Source organism: Etheostoma spectabile, chromosome 5 (genome assembly GCF_008692095.1).
Source record: "Etheostoma spectabile isolate EspeVRDwgs_2016 chromosome 5, UIUC_Espe_1.0, whole genome shotgun sequence".
Taxonomy (NCBI): Eukaryota; Metazoa; Chordata; class Actinopteri; order Perciformes; family Percidae; genus Etheostoma; species Etheostoma spectabile.
The window spans coordinates 19,747,334-19,753,686 of record NC_045737.1 but is presented as its reverse complement, the minus strand read 5'-3'; the positions used below and the strand labels follow the sequence as shown (position 1 = coordinate 19,753,686).

At 35.7% G+C, this 6,353-nt stretch overlaps 1 long non-coding RNA gene across 1 annotated transcript in view; it reads right to left on the bottom strand.

Moving 5' to 3' along the window:
* The window catches only part of LOC116689031 (uncharacterized), a 6,589-nt gene extending 1,886 nt beyond the window's left edge, over nt 1-4,703 (bottom strand). The window contains exons 1-2 of the long non-coding RNA XR_004331913.1: nt 4,585-4,703; nt 3,645-3,651 (exon numbers count right to left, since the gene is read on the bottom strand). This is a non-coding gene — a long non-coding RNA (uncharacterized LOC116689031). The remainder of the gene's footprint in view (nt 1-3,644; nt 3,652-4,584) is intronic.
* Between the last annotated feature and the right edge of the window lie 1,650 nt (nt 4,704-6,353).

Sequence of the window (6,353 nt, the reverse complement as noted above, 5' to 3'; positions counted from 1 at the left end):
TAATCTTATCTTTGTCTTGTTGTCAAGCTGTTAAAACTATTGTTTGATTCAGTTTTTTTGGACCATAGTGCATCATGTTCAACCACTGTCAAAGCAATGAAAAGAAACGTTACGTTAAAAATATATTTTACTTGAGGGTTGAAAGAATGTGCTTCAACAAGATCTGCTCAAAACTTTGGATGTGTTAGAAAATGTGTTTTCCACAGTGGAGCGCTTCAACCAAAAATATACTGACTAGATAAACAGAAATAGAAAGTCAGATATAGGTAACATTTTGGTGTTCCACTTTGATTTACTTTGTGAAGAAGCACACATCAGCATTATATTTAAACTGCCTTCATCAGAGCATCTTCCTCCCAATGACAAAGTAAAACTATTTAAAAGGTCATACAAACACAACATAGAATCTCTTAATTAACCACCACCATAAATAATGTACAACCAACATGAACATTCACTGTCTCTTTTAGTGGGAGAGAAAAAAAAAATAAGAATAGATAATTTCACTTCATCTGCAGAGGTAACAAATGTATGTGCACACCAGAGGCGCATCCTTAGCTCAATTCTGTATTCACATTTCACTCATGACTGCATTGCAAAATATGATAGGGACCGCATCATTAAATTAGCAAGCAGCGAAACTGATAGAGGGAATTCAGAATAATGATGAGGCCTTTTTTTTTACAGAGCGCAGTTTGTGTGACTCACAGGGTGGTGGAGTGAAAGTAAAGTTGCTTAAACGTCACCAAGATGAAGGAAATCATTCCTGACTTATAGGCAAACAGCAGAAAGACCACTCTTATTAGTGTGAATGTTGCTGGTTTAAAGAAAGTCCTTTTTTTCACATAATTAGAAGTTCAAATGTCCAAGGACATTGAATGACTACACTGTACAGCAATTAAAAAACAGGCTCACTCACTACTGTTTATAGAAATGCACTATGTAACAAGAAATTTCCATATCATAATCTAGTAAGAAAACTGCACTGATGAGGGGGAGGCTTATAGACAAGGCCGTAAAACAGCACATTGAACATCTCTGGTACACAGTTGCCATCTGTGGGTGTCATTTAGGTGCCGTGATGGAGAGACAGTCACAGATGCTAAATCAACAGGGCAACAGACAGCAGCAATGGAGATAACTCCATTTTCATCAGATAGATGCTATCACTGGAAATGCAAAGTACATGGTTTTGAATTTTTTGTGTGAAAAAGGGACAAAAACATCAGTGGAAAAAAAACAAAAGTGTCGAAAAAGACGTCATGAATGCAAAATAAATAAAAAGTTTTAATTTTTACCCTGAAAAACAAAAAGCTTGTGTTGGCCATTTGTAACTTGGGGCATTTGTAACTATTAGACCAGCAGATGGTACAATTCATCAAAACTAAAAAAGGTATGAAAATTAGTTGCAGTTGTCTTGTTTTTATGTTATTGGCCAATTACCAAATGTATATGATGTATAATACATCAAGTAAATGTAGATATTTTATCTATATTTCCCGTACTTGTATGTCACTACAATTAATTGATAGATTGTCTATAATAAGACACATAAAACAATGTGATATGAAAAAGAAATTAATAATACAGTAAGTATAACTAGTATGAATATCATGTTAATATACACTGATTAGTGTTAGCTGTATTTTTGTATGTTAATTTATGTAAGTGTTGTTGATACTTATCTTAGAATTGTTTGGAAAATATAATGGCATGGAAAAGAAACATTATTCTATACATAATCTATACATTTATACATTATATATTATATGAAACATTAATCTATACATTTATACATTTTATACATCAATCCATACATTAATCTATATTTATACAATCTATACATCTATACATTTACAAAAAAAGAGTAAAAGTCATCACTCATTGCATTAGGGAACACTTTTGCTGAGTAAATGGATCCTCATCGCTGTTTGAGCAGATTTTTAATGTGTTTCTTGCCTAAGGTGCCAGGTTGTTTGTAAAACTAGAAAATAATCTGCCTCTTTCTTGTACTCCATGTTGTCAGTTCTTGTACTGAGCTCAGTTTGTCTCCACTGACCCTGCAACTCTGCACAGAATAAGCAGCTACAGCTAATGGACAAATCCTAAAATGAAGAACCAGTTCACAACACATTAGGAAACATGATCAGTGATTTGTGAAAGCGTGTGCTTGTGCCGAGAAGCATTACATAAAGTGACCACTCACAATTCAGAAGTTCCACAGTTCAGTAAATGTATGCAGCATTTTTATCTCCTATCTTTATTTGTTAGATAGCCTGATTAAACTGGAATTTCTTTCTGTGTCCCGGAGGATTTTAACTTTGGAAGCAAGCATATGTTGTTGTGAGAAACCTTGCATGCTTGCACTGGGGACTGCATTACATAAGGGTGATTGAGTCAAATCAAGCTATTGTAACTCTACAGCCTGTCACAATCAATCGGTTAAAGCCAGTCCTCTTCTTCACAGGAAACAGTTTTTTTTAATTGCTTTTCCCAAACTCACAGACTGAACTAGGATTTTTAAACATATATAACTTTAGACTTGACAAGTTAAAAGGCAGACAGGAAAAGAACACACCGTTTTATAATGGCAGCATAATTACATACATTTCCATCCATAATGGCAGTTTATCCAATTCCTAAAGCGTCCACTGCCATTTGAAGCACAATGATAAATCTTTTTTTTTTGTGTCAGGAGTTTTGCAGCAAGTAATACTGGACTCATCATTTATCATGCATCATTTACATTAACGTAACTAACTTAAACTTAACAATATAAGCTCAATTGATGAACTAATGCCTCTCTGAAAACACAACAGTAACTATTCTCATAGAAATCTATTCTGTCAATTGGCACCTGCTAGGATTTTTAGTGCATTTTTAGTTAATAATAATAATAATAATAATAATAATAATAATAATAATAACAATAACAATAACAATATAAAAACACTAACTCATGCTACGTCCCTAGGTTGTAAATGTGGTGTAACTACCAGTGAGCCATGCAACATCATGGGAATTTTTTCATTTGAAGATCAGTTTGATTATAAATGCAAGACATCCTATTTCTCTAAGAATAGGTATGGTTTTGTTTTCAGGGAGGGGGTCTGAAATGAACTCGTATGGAACTTGAATCCAGCTAATTAATGGATTACCTGTGGATTAACACTCCTTAATTATATTATATACAAATAGTGACTTGATGATTTGTTAATCGTTAGCTACAGGAATTCAAATCTATCCTGCATTAATTCAAGCATTAATTCATTAGGGGTCATGCATTAGCTCAGCGTTACTGAGTGTGCTTTTTTGCCTTGGTCACAAACCAAAGTATTGGACCTGCTGGTGGTGCTACTGTACCTACTACTGCAGGGGATCAAAATGTCACTGGGATTTATCCTCTGGGGAAAATGAATGGCTCTACAAAATCCCATCTCAATCAGTCCAGTAGTTGAAATATTTCAGTCTGGACCATAGCGGTGGACCAACCAACTGACATTGCCATTCCTGAAGCCATGCTGCGAGCAACAACCAAAACCTAGGTACAAACAACAAAAACAAATTTGACAAACAAGTTTTCCGGACTGTTTGTTGGCAAAAAAACGTCTGACTGAGGAATTTACCAACTCAGTCTAAAACACTAATCACCTGCAGCCTGAACTGAGTCGTCACAGTAATATACAACAGTTCTGCTATTTATGACCCTTGGGAAATTCTTGAGGGGCTAAAAGTAGTACGGTAATAAAAAACCTCTTAAGAGTTAGATTCCTTGTGGACAGTATACAGTAGAACCTGCTTCCTCAGAGCATAACTAATGTCTTACTATACTATCTCACAGGGAAATAAGTGTGTATATGAGAGGGAGTGATGGGACTTTCTAGGTCAAGGAAAGTGAATCCCAGGAAAGCTTTTACTTAGAGCAACACAACAACACGATTTGCTTATCTTGACTTGCCAAAGCCATAATCACATTGTCACTCTGCAAGGCTGAACTATTTATAGGCTTTTCTATTTATATAAACAGCAAATTACCACGAAAAGTAATCCTTCTCCAAAGTCAGAAAGCTAACAGGCCATTAACCTTGTTGCTGTCCTTTAGAGACAGTTTATGTTTTGGGGGATTTTTAACATAATTTTGACTGCTGGATTTGTTTTTAAAATCAATCACAGATCTCAAACTCTTGACTGGCCTATGGAAATAGGTAACATAGTTGCTCAGTTTTGCATTTGCACATTTTTACCACATTTGTGTGGTTATCTTTTGGATGTTATCCAAATGCCGGATACAATGTCGGACTTAAATGCTTAACTCAACACAAAGTAGAAGGTGAGTTTGTTTATTGACAAATAAACAATCCAGGCAATGGTACAAATCCAACAGGCAGACAACGTGGTCAAAAATACAAGCAATAGATCAGGAAACACTGGAAAGTAATGCTAGAAAACGCTGAAAAGTGAGACACATGAGCAGTAACAACAATCTGGCAAAGGGTAAGTGAACACAGGTGAGTATACACAGTGGAGGGGAAGACAACTAGACACAGTTGAATTGCTTTAAGGCGGAGACAGGCAATCAAAAACAAATCGGGGTAATCGGGAAACAAACAAAGCCAGGAAGACAAGTGAAGTGAATAAAGACAAACAGTGGATTTTAAAATAAAACAGGAAGTCCATGAAAACAAATAGAAAACATGAAACCAACTAAATCAGAAACGAGACACAAGGACAGTTGTGTAGTGAGTGTAGTGAAAGTGTCAATCTGTGTCAACCTTGTTATTAACTCCTGTCTGGTACATGTTAGGAAATACTTCAAGTCCTACAGACAAACAAGACAATGAATGATTTACCACACGAAAAGGTGTACCAGTCATGACACTCGTATCAGCTGAATACCATCACAACCATTTTTCATATTCATTTTCTCTGTCTGATTTACTAAATTTTTATTTTGTAGCAATACAAAATTTCCGGAGGATGTTTGCATTTACCCACTCACACATTCCTCTTAGTCTTAAAATTAAAGGCCTCTTTTATTAGAAGGCAGATTGCATATACTTCACTTCAGTGTTTTGTTTTTAGACTCTTGGTCAACTAGTCTGTGGCAAATAATTGCACTTGCATCACAGCATCTATTGTATATGCTGTAGAAGTGCAGTAGATACCAAGATGATGAGTCATATGGTATTTTATAACATGGGTCTTATTATCATCCCTTTGCACTCACCACCTTCATTATAGAGGTTTTGCTGCGACTCCAGCAAAACAACTTATATCAAGGCAAGCAGCAAAAGCATATGTTGTTGTGGTGACCTATAAAACATGACCACAAGAGAATAAGAGACAGTTTGAATAATACTGTAATATCTTAAGCTAACTGGCTGCTTCATACATGCAGAGCCTAATTTGTGTGTGAACCTGGGGTGGACTTCCTCAAAAACGTATCATAAATTTAGCATCATTTATAAATGTAATAAGTGGCGCTTCGAGGCTCTATTACAGTAAAACAAATAATCATTCGGACATCCATCATTTATAGCCGGATACTTATCACTTTCTTTGTGTTGCCATTCTAAACTCCAGACTTGCCAGACCCTCCTCCGAAATGCAGTGGAGGAAGGTCTGTCAATGCGAGACTACATAGCACTTAAAGCTTTAGTGCGTAACTTTTTTATGATAAAGAACGTCTGTTTTGGTGATTGGGGAGGACTGTATATTTGGCTGGTCTTTAAAAGGTTGTGGCCACCAGGGGGGTATTGATCAGAATGCAGACAAGATGTTCCTTTTAGGTGTTTTATTGGAATAAAGGGTGTGTTTGTGTGTGTGGTTCTGAAACAGAGATACAGGCATACATCAGTAAAATGTAGATAATATAAAGTTCAAATAATGAGTACATGGCTAGCAGGTATAATGAACAAACACAATCAAGATGTTAAATTATAATGTCCTAATAAAGGCTTATTACTAAGCAAATACAAAACTTAGAAATGCATTAGTACACTATTCAAAGTTTAATTTGCTGCACAATAACTGCAACAATACACATCATGCCTAATTCAGCATCACACGTAATTATGAGCTGCAGAATTCCTCCTTAACACAAACGTTACACATTGTGCAAGAACATAAATAGTTCAATAGAGAACGTAAGGCTTGCAAAGCAACACCTCCCTTAATATGCAGTGTTCTAAACAAACACACGAGCTGTACAAGGCTCCGCCATAACAGCAACAATATTGCAATGCAATAAACACAGTACAACATTATTATGAGGTAAGAAACGAATTACAAACATCCAAATTAATTACTGGTAGTTGCACACACACAAGCTAGGAACTAGCAACACTGTATTA